Raw genomic sequence first — 18,743 nt, 5'->3', positions numbered from 1 at the left:
TACTATGTAAGAAAAATGCTCAGGAGGAGGGCCAAGATGGTGGTAGCGGCAGTGGCCAGTATCGGGAGAGGCAGGTAGATTCATTCTAATCCACCCTGAACTTTTAAAGAAATCTCCCCGAAAGTAGACTGCACCTGGCCAACATGCTCAGGAACTCTGGACAACATACTATGTAAGAAAAATGTTCAGGGCGCATCAGATGGAGCCCCGCATAATCAGGTCAGCCAGTGCCACGTCCCGGGAGCCAAGGGCGCTCCTGGCAGCCGCGCTCCTCCCCAGCACTGGGCTGGGTGCGCTCAGAGCAGCAGAGCCCGCTCTCCGTGGTACAGCTGTGGGCCTCCGCTATTGGCGGGGAGATAAAACACATTGCTTACTAAGTACTTGGGCCCCCAACTCCTGCAAAAGACACGTACTGTTTTATTAAAAAATATTGAAAAGGGAGGAAGATGGTGGCGGCTGCAGTTGCAGCTGCAGTGGCGACCACGACTGCAGCGGTGATGGTTAGTAGCGGCCGAATAGGACATGCAGCCCCCTGAGAAACCCTGGACAATAGATTTTTATTTAATAGCTGATTGGGACAACACAAAAAACATTTCCAGTCATGACTTCCTATCTGAAATATAGGAGACAGAGAGGGGAAAATGGTGGAATTAGAGGTAAGACTGCAGTGTGGCGCCCACCACTGCAAGAAAAGTGATTTTTGGAGGGATATCCCAGAAGAGATCAGAAAGCAGACTGCTCCTGCCGCCCATGATTAACATACTCTAGGAGAGACCAAGAAGGCGGCAGCGGTGGCCAGTATTCAGGAGAGGCAGACAAATCCTACCAAATCCACCTTGAATTTTTAAAGAAATCTCTCCAAAAGTAGATTGCGCCTGCCCCACATGCTCAGGAACTCTGAACAACATACTATGTAAGGAAACATTTTGCGGAGACGGATCAAAAAATGGCAGTAGCGACAGCGGCTAGTATTCAGGAGAGGCAGATCCAATCCAATCCACCTTGAATTTTTGAAAATATCTCCCCAAAAGTAGACTGCTCTTGCCGCACACGTGCAGGAATTCTAGACGACACACTATAAAAGAAAAATGTCTTGGGCAAGTCAGAGGGAGCCCCGCCCATATTGCTGGGCCTATTCGCTGTGCCGGCTGTTCCGGGAGACCTCAGCTCATGGCTGCTGCGCTCCTCTGTGCTGTCCTGGGGGTCAGGGTGTGCTTGAAGCAGCGGATTTCGCTCTCCATGGTGAGGCTGTGAGCCTCCGCTTTCAGTGGGGAGATAAAAATCCATTGCTGCTAGGGAATTGGGCTCTCAGCTTCTGCAAATGACACGTGCTATTTTCTCCTACTAAAATTGTGTGTGTGTGTGTGTGTGTGTGTATACATACATACATACATACATACATATATGGAGGGAAAAATGGGAACCTCTGTAAACGTCATGCCCACAGTGACAGGAACCAGAGCCTGCCAGGTGGCAAGGCCGGGTCTGGAGCCAGCAGGTCAGGCCCGGAACCTGAACCTGCCCCATGCCAGGCCTGGAACTGGGGCCTGCTCCACAGCAAAGGGCCAGCGGGTTTCTTCAGCTGTGTGTCCAGAAAGCACTAGAAGCTGCCGCTGCCTCGCCTCATCTCTCAGCAGATTTCCAGATCCAAGTGACCTCTATTTAAGAAAAAATTGGTTGTGAGTGGATCATCCTGTCAGAGTTGCTCACCTTCTGGCTTTCAGGGTTTCTGTAAGTGGGAGTAAGTGTGGAGAAATAGAAGCTCTGATACATTGTTGGTGGGATTGCAAGTTGGTGCAACCACTTTGGAGAACAGTATAGAAGATCCTCAGAAGGAAGACGAACTTACCGTATGATCCAGCAACACCACCTCTGGGTATCTATCAAAAAGAATGAAAACCAAAATACCAAACTAACGCATGAGCAACCATGTTCACAGCGGCACAGTTCACCATTGCCAAACTGTGGAACCAGCCAAGATGTCCTTCAGCGGATGAGTGGATTTCAAAACTATGGGATACGTACACAATGGAATTTTGCCCAGCCGTAAGGGAGAACAAAATTATGGTGTTTACAGTGAAATGTCACAAAAAATAAGAAATCAGAAGCTTTTCTTAATGTGCAAGATATTAGGGAGAAATGGGTAACAGGATGAAGAAGGAACCCTATAGAGGAGCAATGAAGGTGACATATCTGAGGGGATGGGAGGGAGGATAAGGGAAACTCTTTAAAGCACAGGTTGTACTTAAACATATCAGAGTCGGTCAGGAAGCCAAGCATGGGTAGGAGGGAGGCGGAGGGAAGGGCTTAGAGCTTGGGTAGGGGCTGATTGGGTGATGTGTGCATGTATATCTCCACAAGATTTTATCCCATTGAGATGTATGACTACAATGCACCAATAAAAATTTATTAAAAAATAAAGAATAAGAGCCAGTCATGGTGGCCCACATTTGTAATCCCAGCATTTGGGAGGCTGAGACAGGATTGCTGTTCACAAAGAGCCTAAGCTACTTAGGCTCTTTGCAACTCAGTGAGACCCTGTTTCAAAATAAAGAATAAAAAATAGGGCTGGGGATGTAGCTCAAAGGTAGAATGGTCCTAGGTTCCATCCCCAGTACCACAAAAAAAATAAAATAAAAATAAAGAGCTGGGTGTTCCCAGTATTTGGGAGGGGGAGACAGGAGGATGGCAGTGAGGCCTTCTGCAACTTAGTGAAACTTTGTTTCAAAATAAAGAATAAAAAAAATAGGGCTGGGAGTGTAGCTCAGAGGTAGAATGCCCCTGGGTTCCATCCTCAGTAACACAAAAAATAAAATAAATAACTAAGTAAAATAAAAATCAATAATAAAAACTAGGTTGGGGTGTAGTTCGGAGATAGAATGCCCCTGGGTTCAATTCCCGGTGCCACAAAAAATAAAATAGGGCTGGGGGTGTAGCTTAGAAGTAAAATGCCCCTTGGTTTAATCCCCAGTAACACACACACCCTCCACATATGCACACACACAGCAAGAGAAAACCCACAGCCAAGCAGTCTACCATGTTTTATTTTCACAGTCATCTTGAGGATATTCTAAGAGGGAAAAAGAGAATTTTGGTAAAAAACAAAAACCCTACACACAGAGAAAGTAAGTATGACTCTAAGCTCAGGCTTCTGTTAGTGTAGATGGGATGATGACACAGAAGTTTGTCTCCTGAGAACAGTCATAGCTACGTGTGGTGGTGGGTCGAGGGCATCCAAAAAGTATAATCTATTAGGGTGAGAGCCAAGCAGCTATAACAAACCCAGTGGAGCCAGGTGTGATGGTGCACGCCTGTAATCCCAGCACTTGGGAGGCTGAGACAGGAGGACCATAGGTTTAAGCCCAGCCGTAGCAACTAAGCGAGGCCCTCAGCAACTTGGTGAGACCCAGTTTCAAAATAAGAAATAGGGTTGGGTGTGGTGGTGCACGCTTGTAATCCCGGCATTTGGGAGGCTGAAACCGGAGGATCGCGGTTGGCGGACAGCCTCAGCTACTACTTAGTGAGGCCCTCTGCAACTTAGTGAGACCCAGTTTCAAAATAAAAAAATAGGGCAGGGGGTGTAGCTTGGAGTTCGAATGCCTCTGGGTTTCATCCCCAGACCACCAAAAATAAATAAATAAATAAATAAATAAATAAATAAATAAATGGCTAGGAGTGTAGCGTGGAGGTAGAATGCCCCTGGGTTTAACCCCCAATACCAAAATAATAATAAATAATAAAGCCAGTGACTTTTGGACACAGTTTATTTCCCTGGTTTTGTCCTAAAGTTGCAGAGAGAGTCGGGCTCCACACCGTCTCTGAGGGCTTCAGTTTCCTTCCATGTCTTTGCTCTGCTGAGAGCACTGTCATTTAAAAGAGGCGTGGCGGCCGGGCGTGGTGGCGCACCCTTGTAATCCCCGCGCTTGGGAGGCTGAGACAGGAGGATCGCGCGGGTTCGAAGCCAGCCTCAGCTACTTAGCGAGGCTCTCGGCAACTCAGTGAGACCCTGTTTCCAAGTAAAATATAAAATAGGTCTGGAAGTGTAGTGCAGAGGTAGAAAGCCCTTGGGTTCCATCCCCAGTACCACAAAATAAATAAATAAATAAATAAATAAATAAATAAGGTGTGGCCAATACTAGGAAGTGCCACACAGACATCTTTCTTAAATTTCATTGGCAAGACCTCGGTCACCTGATCACACCTACGGCCAAAGACTCAAATGTAGCCTAACTGAGGGGCTGTTTCTGTGCCTGTGGCACCAGGCAAGAACAGAGAGAGGAGAGAATAGATCCTGGTGGACAGCTAGCAGCCTGCCCTACTGAGGGCTGGCACCTGCTATAGAGAAATTGAAAACAAATCATTGCTGAGGTAACCCTCTCCGCGTGACTAGGAAGATGATGAGATAAACACGTTGGGCACACGGAAATGAGTCCAAGCTGCAGCACTGAACTAACCAGCCCCTATAAGACAGGGTGCCTTCAAGAAAAAGGAAAGAAAGAATTCTTTTGTGTGTGGGTGGGACTGGGGATTGTATCTCGGGACAGTCTACCTCTGAGCGTCACTCTCAGCCCTATTTTATTTTTTATTTGGAAACAGGGTCTCACTAAGTTCCTGGGAGCCTGCTAAATTGCCGAGGCTGGCTTTGAAACTTCGACACTATTTCAGTCCCTCAGGTGCTGGGATTACAGGCATGTGCCAACCATCCCTGGTTTAGAAATTAAATTCTAAACATTCTTTTATACTAGACATTGATTGAACCTAGGAGCAGTCTACATCCGAGCTACATTCCCCAGCCTACTGTAGTTTTTATTTTGAAGCAGGGCCTCCGTAAATTGCTGAGGTTAGCCTCAAACGTGCAATCCTCACGTCTCAGTAATCCCAAATACTGAGATTACAGGTGTGTGTCGCCACGCCCATCGTCAACATTTTTATTGAGAAGAGAAAGATGATGTGAAAATAGACAGGCATGGCAAAGGACTCTGGGCTAAAAAGGGAGAACATATTTATTTTACTTTTTAATTTGCCTGCGCTTCCCACACTCTGCCCAGTGGTCTGTCCAAAAGACTGGCCCCCCATCAGCGGGTGGCGCCACTGAGGAGGTCGGAGCCTCAGGATCAGTGGGAGGGAACGCAGCTGCCTGGGGACCAGTTTCAGGTATGCGAACCCTGTTGTGGGGACATTATTTTATTTTATTTTATTTTTTGGTGGTAATAGGGGTGGAACCCAGAGGCTTTCTACCTCCAGGCTATACTCCCAGACCTATTTTATAATTTATTTGGAAACAGGGTCTCACTAAGTTGCCGAGAGCCTCACTAAGTAGCTGAGACTGGCCTTGAACCACGATCCTCCTGTCTCAGCCTACCGAATGTTGGGATTACAAGTATGCACCACCACGCCCAGTTTGTAAAAAAAAGTTTTTATTTTATTTTGAAACACCCCTCACTGCCCTGGACTTCTCTGTGCAGATTTTCTAGTGCTACCTAAACAGTATGCTGTGTGTTTTTTCCTGCAGGGAGATCTCACTGGGGTTTTAATTGGGATGTGCATATTTTTATTATGAAAATGACATGTTTTTATATATGTAGAAATTTTGGAAAATGCAAAAAAGGAAGAAAGCAAAAGCCATTCATAAGCCAGGCATGGTGACACACACTTGTAATTCCAGTACTTGGGAGGCTGAGACAGGATGATTGTAGGTTCAGTGACAGCCTCAGCAAGTACTAAGACTTTTATCAACCAAGTAACATCTTGTTTCAAAAACAAATATAAAGTAAGGCTGGGAGTGTAGCTCAGAGGTAGAGTGTCCTTGGGCTCATTCAGTCCCCAGTCCCAGACACACACACACACACACACACACACACACACACACACACACGCACGCACACACACACGCACACACACAGACACACACACACACACACACATACACACACACACAGCCATTCATATCTGAAAATGTTCATTCTCCTCCTCTGACTTTATTGGATTCAGGGTATCAAATACAATTTTAAGGGTCTAAAAAAAAAGGGGTTCCCTTTTTTCCTGAACTGGAATTATTTTTAAACTTTTTATTTTTATATCTTACTATGGCTTTATTTGGTATTTCTTATTTCTCCTCCTCTTCCTCCTCCTCCTCCTCCTCTTCCTTTCTCCTCTTCCTCCTTTTTCTTTCCTTTGTGGTACTGGAGATTTTGTGGTATTGGGAATGCTCAGGGGCATTCTACTCCCAAGCTATACCCCCAGCCCTATTTTATTTTTTATTTTGAGACAGGGTCTAGCTCAGTTGCAGAGTGCCTCTCTAAATTGCTGCGGTTTTCCTTGAATTTTCAATCCTGCTGTCTCAGCATCCCAAATAATGGGATTACAAGCATGCACCACCATGCCCAGTAGTGTGTGTGTGTGTGTGTGTGTGTGTGTGTGTGTGTGTGTGTGTGTGTGTATTTTTTATTTGTATGGGTCTGGGGATGGAACCCAGGGACATTCGACCTCCGAGCTACACCCCCTGCCCTATTTTTTATTCTTTATTTTGAAACCAGGTCTCACGGAGTTGCAGAGGGCCTCACTAAGTAGCCGAGGCTGTCCACAGACTGCGATCCTCTGGTCTCAGCCTCCCGAATGCTGGGATTACAAGACTGCGCCACCACGCCCAGCTTCAATATTTTTTTTGTTGCTATTGGTATTACCTTTCTTGTAAGCTGTTTCATTTTCTTTGATAAAACAGATTTTTTTTTTTTTTGTAGCACTGGGAATTGAACCCAGGGTCATTCTGCCTCTGAACGACAACCTGAGCCCTATTTTATAATTTTATTTTATTTTAATTTTTCTGTACTGGGGATGGAACCCAGGGTAATTCTACCTATGAGTTATACCCCCAGCCTTATTTTTGATTCTTTACTTTGAAACAGGGTCTCACTGAGTTGCAAAGGGCCTCACTAAGTAGCTGAGCCTGACCATGAACCGTGGTCCTCCTCTCTCAGCCTCCCGAATGCTGGGATTACAAGCGTGCGCCACCACGCCCGGCTTCCTATTTTATTCTTTATTCTGAAACAGTGTCTCACTAAATTGCAGCGGGCCTCACAAGTAGGCTGGCAGCGAACCTGAAATCCTCCTATCTAAACCTCCCAAGCACTGGGATTACAAGTGTGCGCCACCAAACTCAGCTTGATAAACCAGATTTTGATAATCACATTTTATAAGAACAACACTGAGAAAAAGCTTCTATGGTCATCTCATGAATGAACAGATATGCAAAAATTCTAGATAAAATTTTAGCAGTAAGAAGCCGGGTGTGGTGGCACACGCTTGTAATCCCAGCATTGGGGAGGCTGAGACCGGAGGATCGCGGTTCGCGGACAGCCTCAGCTACTTAGTGAGGCCCTCTGCAACTCAGTGAGACCCGGTTTCAAAATAAAGAGTAAAAAATAGGGGTGTAGCTTGGAGGTCGAATGCCCCTGGGTTCCATTCCTAGGACCACCAAAAAAAAAAAAAAACTTTTGCAATAAGAACATAATGTAATTTTAAAGGAAATTTGCTCTAATTATTTCTGGTTTTTTTCCCCATCGAAGCTCAAGTGTCAGCATGGCCAATAATATTGGAAAAAACCATAAAAATGCGTGTACTTACTTCCATAAATACCCAAAGGGGATTCTTAATTGAAATTCTTTCTAAAAGCAATAAAAGGTTGCCTCTTTAACATGACAAAAAGGCCCTATTGAAACCCCAAAGTCAAAATTACACTTAATGGAGAAACATGAATTATTCCTCTTTAAAATAGGAATAAGGCAAGGACATATTATCACCCCTATTTAACTTAGCTCTAAAAATTCTGACAAAGCCGTGTGAGAAGAGAAAGAAAAAAGTGCACAAAGAGGGAGAAAATATGAAAGTATCGTATTTCACAAATGAAGTGGAAATTGCTCAGAAATTCTCAGAGCCGACAAATGAACGCAGCAGAGAAACCAGATGCCCACCAGCTAACTTAGGAGTACTTTCATCTTTGCGGTAATTCACCTCTCTTCTTTGTTATTTCTCCGCATGTCTTTTTTCTTTTCTTTCCATGTGTGCATACATGTGTACATGTGTGGCCATGTATGTGTACACACGTGTGTGTACATGCATGTCTACATGTGTGTATGTGTGTGCGTGTGTACATGTGTTTATGAGTGCACACATGTGTACACGTGCGTATTGTGTACATGTGTACATGCGTGTGTACATGTGTGTATGTGTGCATGTGTGTGTGTGTGTGTGTGTGTGTATGTTTGATACTGAGGATTTAATCCAGGGGCATTCTACCTCTAACTATACCCTTAGCCCTTTTAATTTTTTGTTTTGAAACAGGGTCTTGCTAGGTTGATGAGAGTCTTACTACTTGCTGAGGCTGTTCTTACACCTGTAATCCTCCTGTCTCAGCCTCCCGAGTACTGGGATTACAAGTGTGCACCACTACACAGGCATGCTCCACTGTACCCGACAAGGGGTAGTGTGTGTGTGTGTGTAGTACTAGGGATGGAACCCAGGGACATTCTACTCCAAGCTATACCTCCAGCCCTGTTTTTTATTCTTCATTTTTAATTTATTTTTATTTTTTGTTGGTACTGAGGGTAGAACCTAGAGGCTTTTTACCTCCGAGCTATACTCCCAGACCTATTTTATATTTTATTTGGAAACAGGGTCTCACTAAATTGCTGAGAGCCTCACTAAGTAGCTGAGGCTGGCTTCCAACCTGCGCGATCCTCCTGTCTCAGCCTCCCATGCGCGGGGATTACAAGCGTGCGCCACCACGCCCGGTTTATTCTTTATTTTGAAACAAGTTCTCACAGAGTTGTGAAGGGCCTCACTAAGTAGCTGAGGCTGACCGTGAACCTCAATCCTCCTGTCTCAGCCTTCCAAGTACTGGGATTACAAGTGTGCACCACCACGCCTGGCTCTCCCTAACAGTTTTATTATAATTCAAGAACTGTATCATCCTTAAAGAGGGTCAGTAAAATGCATGTCCCTGAATGCCCCCTTTCTATGCTCCAAAACCTAGCCAAGTCAAGGTACCGTGAGAGCAGGCCTGGCTGGAGAGCCCAGATGCCATCACCATGAGGCCGCGGGCTCGCTCCCCGCACGCTGGGAGCCGGGTGAGCTGGTGTTCACTGCAGGAAGCTGCTGTCTTGCACCTTGCCCGGACAGGTGCTCCTTGGGCTGCTAGTCCTGCAAGCATACTGAGCACGCTGACGCTGGTGACCTCGGGGCTCCTGCAGCCCAGCGTCTAAGACCCCTCTCTTGGTGGTGGGCGAGGACGTGAGGACTCTGTGGAGCGGATACTGTCACTCATCCAGGCCACCATGGGCATGAAGGAGAGAGGAGGCGCTGCCTGGCACGGCACCTTGCAGGACGGAGGCGCCGTGTGTCAGCTGTCACCCCTAATCTCTTCCCGGAGTAGCCATGATCTTTTGTGAGCTTTTCCTAACCAATCCCATGTCTCCCACGCTGTCCCTGGGCACTTTCTTTGGCCTTTCTGCAGTCTATCCTGCCGTCCTGACACAGCTGGGCTGTGGCTGTGACACATGCCATACAATTCATCTGTTCAGACTGTGCAATGCAGGCTGGGCGTGGTGGCGACTCTTGTAATCCCAGCAATTAGGAGGCTGAGACCGTAGGATCGCGGTTCAAGGACAGCCTCAGCTACTTAGTGAGGCTCTTTGCAACTCAGTGAGACCGGTTTCAAAATAAAGAATCAAAAATAGAGCAGGGGCTGTAGCTCGGAGGTCAAATGCCCCTGGGTTCTATCCCCAGACCTGCAAAAAAAAAAAAAAAAAGTAAATAAGTAAATAAATAAATAAAATAAATAAATAAAATAGGTCTGTGGGCATAGCTCAGATGTAGAATGACCCTGAGTTCAGTCCCCAGTACTAAAAATAAAGAAATAAAGTATGCAATTTAATTGTTTTTTCTTTCTTTGTTGTTGTTTTTTGTTTGTTTTGTGTGTGTGTGTGTGTGTGTGTGTGTGTGTGTGTGTGTGTGTAGTGGATTCTGAGGATTTAACCAGGAGCATTCTACCTCCAAGTTACATCTCTGCCCATTTTATTTTATTTTATATTTATTTTTGTGGTACTGGTGGTACTGGGGGTGGAACCCAGGAGCTTTTCTACCTCCAGGGCTATACTCCCAGGCCTATTTTATACTTTATTTGGAAACACGGTCTCACTAAGTTGCTGAGAGCCTCACTAAGTAGCTGAGGCTGGCTTCAAACCTGTGCGATCCTCCTGTCTCAGCCTCCCAGGCGCGAGGATTAAAAGCGTGCGCCACCACGCCGGGCAGCTTGATACATTTCTAAAGCTGTCCTTAAACCTGCGATCCTCCTGTCTCAGCTTCTAAAGTACTGGAATTACAGGTGTGCACCACCATAGCCGGCATATCATTATTTTTTATTTTATTTATTTATTTTTTGTGGGTCTGGGAATGGAACCCAGGGGCATTTGACCTCTGTGCTACACTCCCTGCCCTATTTTGTATTTTTATTTGAAACAGGATCTCACTAAGTTGCAGCGGACCTCACTCAGTAGCTGAGGCTGGCCGAGAACTATGATCCTCCTGCCTCAGCCTCTTGAATACTGGGATTACAAGCGTGCGCCACCACACCCAGTTCATCATTATTTTTCTTTTATGTGGAATAATGTTCCACGGTGTGAATATGCCACACTTTTCTTTATCCACTCACCAGCTGATGGACTTCTGAGTTGTTTCCACTTTTTGGCTATTATTAATAAAGTTGCATGTAAGTTTTGGTGTGGACATTCTTTTGTGTCACTGGGGATGGAACCCAGGGGCATTCTACTTCTGAGCTATACCCCCAGCCCTATTTTTTGTTCTTTATTTTCTTATTTTTATTTATTTATTTTTCTGTGGTCTTGGGGATGGAGCCCAGGGGCCTCTACCTCCGGGCTATAACCTATTATACATACATACATATATATATATATATATATTTTTTTTTTTTTGCAGGTCTGGGATGGAACCCAGAAGCATTCGACCTCCAAGCTACACCCCCTGCCCTATTATTTATTTATTTATTTAAAAATTTTTTTGGTGGTACTGGTACGCCCAGACCTATTTTTATACTTTTTTATTTGGAAACAGGGTCTCTTAAGCCAGTGCGGCTGGCTTCGAACCTGCGCGATCCTCCTGTCTCCGCCTCCTAAGCATGGGGATTAAAAGTGTGCGCCACCATGCCCAGCTTTAAGTTGCGGAGGGACTCACTAAGTAGCTGAGGCTGTCCGCGAACTGTGATCCTCAGGTTTCAGCCTCTCGAATGCTGGGATTAGAAGCATGCGCCACCACGCCCAGCTCTATATTTTATTTGGAAACAGGGTCTCACTAAGTAGCTGAGGCTGGCTTTGAACCTGTGAGATCCTCCTGTCTCAGCCTCCCAAGTACTGTGATTACAAGTGTGTGCCACCACGCCCGGCTATGTTTTCTTTCTTTTTTCTTTCTCTTTCTTTCTTTCTTTCTTTCTTTCTTTCTTTCTTTCTTTCTTTCTCTCTCTCTCTCTCTCTCTCTCTCTCTCTCTCTTTCTTTCTTTCTTGGTGGTACTGGGGGTGGAACCCAGAGGGTTTCTACCTCTGGGCTATACTCCCAGACCTATTTTATATTTTATTTGGAAACAGGGTCTCCCCAAGTTGCTGAGAGCCTCACTAAGTAGCTGAGGCTGGCTTCAAACCTGTGCGATCCTCCTGTCTCCGCCTCCTAAGCGCCGGCATTATAAGCGTGCGCCACCACGCCCGGCTCTGTTCTTTATTTTGAAACAGGGTCTCGCTGAGTTGCGGAGGGCCTCACTAAGCAGCCGAGGCTGTCCTCCAACCTCGATCCTCCTGTCTCAGCCTCCCGAATGCTGGGATTGCAAGGGTGCGCCACCACTCCCGGCTTTCTCCTGTACTTTTAGAACGTACAGCCCACGAGCTTTATCTACACTCACCCAATGTACAACAGTACGGCAGAGCTTCTTTTTACGCTTTTATTGGTGCACTGTAATTATTGTGTCCCGGTGAGAGTGAAAGTAATACAAACATAACACGCACACAGCTCGGTGTGCCTCTCTCCTGGACCACCGCGCGCCCCTCCCACACCCGTCAGTGGGATCTGTAGCGATGCCTTCGCATATGGACATAGCTTTATCTGAACTGCTTCCTTCTTCCGTCTTATTTTTCCCTCCCCCACTCCCTTCCCATTTGACGGAAGCGTCTTTCGCTTCCTGTTTCCATTCTGGCTCCCACAGAGGAGAGAAAACCTGCGTCCCTTGACTTGCTGAGAGCGGCTGGTCCCACTTTCCTAGCATAGTATCTTCAAGGTTCATCCGTGTTGTGGCATGGATCAGTACTCCGTTCCTTTTCGTGGCCAAATAACATTCCATCACTCATATTTACCACGTTTTCATCCATTCACCGGGCGAAGGGCGCTGGGGCTGCTCCCGCCTTCTAGCCGGAGTGAACCATGGCGCTGCTCTGCGCACGTGTTTATGTGTATTTGTTTGAATACCTGTTCCCAGTTCTCGTGGGCGTTAGCCACACGAAGTGAGATCTGCTTGTCTCCGAAAGTCAAGACATCCGCTTTCCTGAAAATGACATAATTTTGCTGCCCCAGAGCCTTGGACTCCCGCCTAACTGTAACTAAGCACCCACTGATCATCCCTTCCCGCCCCTCCCTCCCCCATTTGTCTTTCTATTACTGAGTCATATTAAGAAAAAAAAAATTTTAAGAAGTTGCTGACTTCCTAGAAGCTGACTTTTTAACTCATTTCCAAACCTGCTTTTGAAAAACAGCTGGACTTTTTTTTTCTTCTTAGAATTGCATTTGAACATTCATGCAAAGAACATTCATGCGAAGAAAACACAAGTTTAAAAGCAGAAGTTTCCTCTGCCCTTGGCTGGCCGAGACAGGGAAGGCAAAGAGGAGGAGGAGGAGGAGGAGGAGGAGGAGGAGGAGGAGGAGGAGGAGGAGGAAAGCGGCCTAAGGGATCTGTTAAAGAAATGGTGTTTAAAAGGTATCAATCGGTTCTTGACTATTTAAACGGGAGTTGTGACACCTCCTACGTATCCCTGGCCCGGAGAGCCCTGGGCAGAAACAAGGACTAGGACTAGGAGGGTCGATCTTTGACTCAATTAGGCTGAATCAATCTTGTCATTGAGTTCCCAAGGAAATTCAATTACAGGTCAAGCGTAGGAAGCACGGTAATTGTGGCTTAAGCAGCAGAAATGACAGGTGGTCGATAGCAGCCTGGGACTTCAAAGCCCCCGACTCTGTAGTGAAAACAGGCAGGAGGATTGGGGAAAGCCCGTGAAACTGAAGCACCAACCATTGAGTGATTTTCCCCAAGTTCAGGAGGCACTGGACAGACAGGGCTCTGAAATGGCGCAGTGTCCATCCACCCAGCTACCCGCCCTGACAGGTGACTCATGGGCCAGCCGGGCTCAGGGGCAGGGCCACTATCCGCTGCCAAGAGCCTTCGGCACCAGCGTCTCCAGTCAGCGCCAAAGCCAGATGGTGGGGCTGTGAGAAGGGGGCTTTGTAGGAAAGCCAAGGTCATTGCTGGCAGAGACACCAAGGTCATTGCTGGCAGAGACACCAGTCCTAAGGCAAAGGCATCTCTAGGAATCCCTCCCCGCCAACTACGTCATGGGGGTAACTGCTCCCTCTACTGGTGATACAAATATTGCAAGACCTTCTATAAGCGTCAACATCCAGAATCCCTAAGTAAAAAGACTGATAATTCCACTCCATTAACAATGGCGACAAATTTTGGGGTGACCAAAAATATCCTAAGTATGTTGTACTATCATTTTGTTCTTTATTTTGAACAAACAGGGTCTCCGCGATCTTTCTGTCTCGGCCTCCCAGATGCTGGGATTACAGGTGTGCACCGCCACGCCCGGCTATGATGCTGTGCTTTTAAAGTACTGTATGTGAATCTCTACTTATCTCAAAATAAGAAGTTACAGTAAAATTATAAAGTCAGAGCTGGGCGTGGTGGCGCACGCTTGTCATCCCAGCATTTGGGAGGCTGAGACAGGAGGATTGCGAGTTGAGGACAGCCTCAGATACTTAGTGAGGCCCTTTGCAACTCACTGAGACCCTGTTTCAAACTAAATAACAAAAAGGGCTAGGGTGTAGCTTGGAGGTACATTGCCCCTGGGTTCCATCCCCAGTACCACACACACACACACACACACACACACACACACACACACAGAATAAAAAAATAGGACTGGGGGTATAGCTCAGAGGTAGAATGCCCCTGGGTTCCATCCCCAGTATCACACACACACACACACACACACACACACATACACACACACACAAATATATATATATATATCTTATATAAAATTTTATGTCTAATATATACATATATATAAAGTCAAAAGAGATAGAATAAACTAATATCAAAGACAAAAGACTTATATCAAAGACAAAAAACTTTCTTTTTGAAATACAAAGAGCTTCTAAAAATTGAGATGAAAAATATTTCAATACAATAAAAAATGAACAGAGGATATGAAGAGATAGTTTGCACACACATACACACGCGCGCGCGCGCGCAAGAAATGTGAACTGAGTGTGGTAGTGCACGTTTGTAATCCCAGTACTTGGGAGGCTGAGACAGATGGAACACAGGTTTGAGGCCAGCCTCAGCAACTTAACAAGACCTGCCATGATTTAGCAAAGAGCCTGCTGGGAGTGCAGCTCAGAGGTAGAACACCCGGGGCTCAATCCCCAGTACCCATAAAAACGATATAAAGTCTTTAAGCACATGACAAGAAGTGAAATGTAAACTAAAATTACACTGAGACAAGGCGTGGCAGTACACACCTATAATCCCAGTACTCGGGAGGCCGAGACAGGAAGATTGCAGGTTTGAGGACAGCCTCAGCAATTTAGCAAGACCCTCTTTCAAAATAAAGAGGGCGAGCCGGGCGTGGTGGCGCACGCTTATAATCCCCACGCTTGGGAGGCTGAGACAGGAGGATCTCACAGGTTCAAAGCCAGCCTCAGCTACTTAGTGAGGCTCTCAGCAATTTAGTGAGACCCTGTTTCCAAATAAAGTATAAAACAGGTCTGGGAGTATTACCTGGAGGTAGAAAGGCCTCTGGGTTCCACCCCCAATACCACAATAAATAAATAAATAAATAAATAAATAAATAAATAAATAAATAAAAAGGGCTGGGGGTATAGCTCAGATGTAGAACACCCCTGGATTCAACCCCTGGTACCATTAAAAAAACCAAAAACCTGGTGAACAAAGAGATGGCCAGTGTAATTACTACCCTGTTAGAAGCTGCAGTGCTGGTGTGGACAAGTGTCCGTGTGGAGGACCGATGCGGCCGGCCACCGGTGACTGCGGGATTCTGGACCAGGGACTTTCCGCTTGAGAGACAGTGACTAGCTTGCCACTGGACGCCGATTGTAACCACCACGATGACTGACAGACCTAAAATGATGTTGAAATTAGGAACACCCATGATGTCTTGGGTGCTCTTGGGAGGAAGTGCCCAGAATAGTTTCATCACAAAATGGAAATGTTTTATACAGGAATATGCCCCAAAGGAGTTACTCATGAGATGTTATCCAGTTATTCTCTGTCCCTCGAGGACCAATTTTTATTTATTTCTTTATTTTTGGTACTGGGAATTGAACCCAGGGCATTCTACCTCCAGGTGACACCCTCAGGCCTTCAATTTTTTTTTTTTTTTTGAAACAGGATCTCACTAAGTTGCTGAGATTGGCCTTGAACCTGTGAACTGCCGGTCTCAGCCTCCCAGGTACTGGGATCATGGGTGTTGCCATCCACCCGGCTGGAGCACACCCTCTTCTCCATCAGGTCCCGAGCCTCGCCGTTCTGGAGACTTCACCCTCCCCAGGATCGGCCGGGTGCCTGGCCTGCTCCCGTCTGAATGGCACTGCCTCCAAGAACCAGCCTCCCACTGTGCCATCTCCCAGGGCCTCCCCACCTCTGAAGTCCCTAGCACACACTGTCCACCCATCTCCACAGCTGAGCCGGGGCCTCTCCTCCCGTGGGAAGCTGGTCCTGAATCTGTGGCCACGCCTTCGTCCCTGTGCCAAGCATCTTCCTTGCATCTGTTTTCGGAGGACTGCCCAGCGTTTCCCCTGCTCCCAGGAGCAGAGCCTCTGTCTGAAGACCTCTCAGTCCTTGTCATCTGGGTTCAGCTGGCTCCACTCTCGGCCCCATAAAACCCAGACCTTGCCGACCCACTCGGTGGCCTGGTAACAAACATGGGCTCTTGGGTGGACTCCCGACTGAAGTGAGGCCTGAAAGTCAAGACACTCAATTCCTGGGCTGTGACGTGGGCCTTTTTCAGAGGAGAGCCGATTACAGAGGAGACCAAAGCCTCATAGACCTGGGATTGTCTTGCAACTCTCACTGAACCTGCTATTGGGAAAATCATGTTTTTAATTTTTTTTTTTTTGATACAGGAGATTGAACCTAGAGGCATTCTACCTCCAAGCTATGCCCCCATCCAGTTTTATTTCTTTATTTGGAAACAGGGTCTCAATAGTTTTCTGAAAGCCTTGCTATGTTGCCGAGGCTGGCTTTGAACCCATGATCCTCCTGTCTCAGCCTCCCAACTACTACTGGGATTACAAGCTTGCGCCAACATGCCTGTCTTGGGAATCATGCTTTTTTTTTTTTTTTTTGGTGGTACTAGGGGTGGAACCCAGAGGTGGCTATACTCCCAGACTTATTTTATATTTTATTTGCAAACAGGGTTTCACTAAGTTGCTGAGAGCCTCACTAAGTACCTGAGGCTGGCTTCGAACCTGTGTGATCCTCCTGTCTCAGCCTCCTAAGTGTGGGGATTATAAGTGTGCGCCACCACGCCTGGCTAGGGAATCATGTTTTCAAAGTGGCACAAGAAGCTAGGTGTGGTGGCACACACCTGTAATCCTAGCATTTGGGAGGCTGAGACAGGAGGATTGCAGGTTCAAGGCCAGACTCAGCAAGTTAGTGAGACCCTGTTTCAAAATATAAATAAAAAAAAAGCTGAGCTTTGGGACTCTGAGACAGATGGTGATAGGTTCAAATTCACCCTCAGCAACTTCATGATGCTCTCAGCTACCTAGTGAGACCCTGTTTCCAAATAAGAAATAAAGTCAGGCTAGGGGTGTAACTTGGAGGTAAAATGCCTCTGGGTTCAATCCCTACGACAAAAAAAAAAAAAAAAAAAAAAAAAAGGCATAAAAAAAGAAAAAGAAAGCTGGGTATGGTGGAGGATCTGGGTTTGTAGCTAGCCTCGGCTACTTAGTGAGGCCCTCAGCAACTTGGTGAGACCCTGTTTCAAAATAAAGAGTAAAAATTAGGGCTGAGAAGTGGGCGTGATGGTACACACTTATAATCCCAGTATTTGAGAGGCTGAGACAGGAGGATCACGGTTTGTGGACACCCTCAGTTATTTAGGCCCCTTGCAAATCAGTAAGATCCTGTTTCAAAATAAAGACTAAAATATAGGGTTGGGGGTGTAGCTCGGAGGTAGAATGTCCCTGAGTTCTATTCCCAGTACTGCCAAAAAAAAAAAAAAAAAAAAAAAAAAAGATGGGAATATAGCTCCGAGGTAGAATGCCCCTGGGATTTATCCCCAGCTACACACACACACACACACACACACACACACACACACACACACACAAGACAAGGAAAGCTGGGTGTGGTGGTGCACACTTAAATCCCAGTATTTGGGAGGCTGAGACAGGAGGATGGCAGGTTTAAAGCCAGCCTCAAGAATTTAGCAGGCCCTCTGTAACTTAGCGAGACCCTGTTTCCGAATAAGAAATAAAATTGGTCCAGGTGTGGTGGTTCATGTTTGTAATCCCAGCATTTGGGAGGCTGAGACAGGAGGATCGCGGTTCTTGGACAGCCTCAGCCACTTAGTGAGGCCCTCTGCAACCCTGTTTCAAAAAAAAAAAAAAAAAAAGGATAAAAAATAGGGCGGGGTTCCAATCCCAGTACTGCAAAAATAAAAATAAAAAAATAGGGCTGAGCCAGGCGTGGTGGCGCACACTTGTAATCCCCGCGCTTGGGAGGCGGAGACAGGAGGATAGTGCAGGTTCGAAGCCAGCTGCGCTGGCTTAAGAGACCCTGTTTCAAAAATATAAAATAGGTCTGGGAGTGTAGCCCGGAGGTAGAAGGGCTTCCAGGAACCCCAGTACCACCACCAAAATAAAAATAAAAATAAAAATAAAAAATAGGGCTGGGGGTGTAGCTTGGAGATAGAATGCCCCTGGGTTCCATCCCCAGTACCAAAAAGAAAAAGAAAAAAAAAAAGAAAAAGAAAATTGGGCTGCGGTATAGCTTGGAGGTAGAATGCCCCTGGATTCAATCCCAGTGCCACAAAAAAAAAAAGGAAGAAGGAAAGGAAGAAAGAAGAAAGAAAGAAGAAAGAAAGAAAGGAAGGAAGAAAGAAAGAAAGACAAAGAAACAGGTAGGGTGGAGTGGGGGTGGAGGAGTATCTTCAGGCGTAGCTACAGCGCCCCCTGGTGGAAAACATTGCATTTAGATAACAAACCTTAATTTCAATCCACCAGTTGTTTATATACAGCATACCTAGGTCAATTTAAAACATCTTTCCTAGTTCAAAAATATGTAATTATATCTGTTTATAATCCTGGGCACATCTTATTCCCACAGTACTTTTTAATTAAGAAATACAATTCCAAATGAAACATATATCATGCAGTGAATTTAG

At 46.1% G+C, this 18,743-nt stretch overlaps 1 long non-coding RNA gene across 1 annotated transcript in view; it reads left to right on the top strand.

The window, feature by feature from the left end:
* The window catches only part of LOC308275117, a 562,357-nt gene extending 544,114 nt beyond the window's left edge, over positions 1-18,243 (top strand). Inside the window, exon 2 of the long non-coding RNA XR_013961699.1 lies at positions 18,159-18,243. This is a non-coding gene — a long non-coding RNA (uncharacterized lncRNA). The remainder of the gene's footprint in view (positions 1-18,158) is intronic.
* The last annotated feature ends 500 nt before the right edge of the window (positions 18,244-18,743 follow it).

The sequence above is a fragment of the Muscardinus avellanarius genome (assembly GCF_963383645.1).
Source record: "Muscardinus avellanarius genome assembly, chromosome: 16".
NCBI lineage: Eukaryota > Metazoa > Chordata > Mammalia > Rodentia > Gliridae > Muscardinus > Muscardinus avellanarius.
This window is presented reverse-complemented; position numbering and strand designations above follow the sequence as displayed.